The sequence below is a fragment of the Saprolegnia diclina genome (assembly GCF_000281045.1).
Source record: "Saprolegnia diclina VS20 unplaced genomic scaffold supercont1.4, whole genome shotgun sequence".
NCBI lineage: Eukaryota > Oomycota > Saprolegniomycetes > Saprolegniales > Saprolegniaceae > Saprolegnia > Saprolegnia diclina.
The window spans coordinates 269,871-270,373 of NW_008246071.1; positions in this window are offsets into that span (position 1 = coordinate 269,871).

Below are 503 nucleotides of genomic sequence, written 5' to 3' on the forward strand. Positions count from 1 at the left end.
GTTGTTGCATTTTTAATATACTCGTACCGGTGCCCTCACGACCGCGCTCGAGGCGGTGACGTGCCAGATCGACAACTTGGTGCTCCCGCTCTTCTACTTGGCAACGTGCTGCATCACGCAAGCGTACCTACATGTGTAAATCACTGTTAAGACAACGTGGGTGTACTCTGAGATATGTACACCAAGAGCATAGACGAACACCTTGCCAACGTTGCGTGCACGTGTTTATGAAGAGTTTGCGAAGGTTTCAAAGCGCGGTGATGGCGTCATCAAGGGTCCAGGTAGGCCTGGACGGGCGCCCATGCAGAGGCTGCGTCCTCGTTGATCCAACAGTGGCCGTTGTCATCTTGCTGCCATTGCTTGGAGACCTTGATCAGCTCGGCTCGCGGAATGTGCTGTCGACAAAGACAGGGAAAACGATCTCTAAGCTGCGCGTTAGCTAATCATGCCAACTCTCAAAGGACGAGACGTGTCGACAGTGAGCAGCAGGGTGCCACATTTAC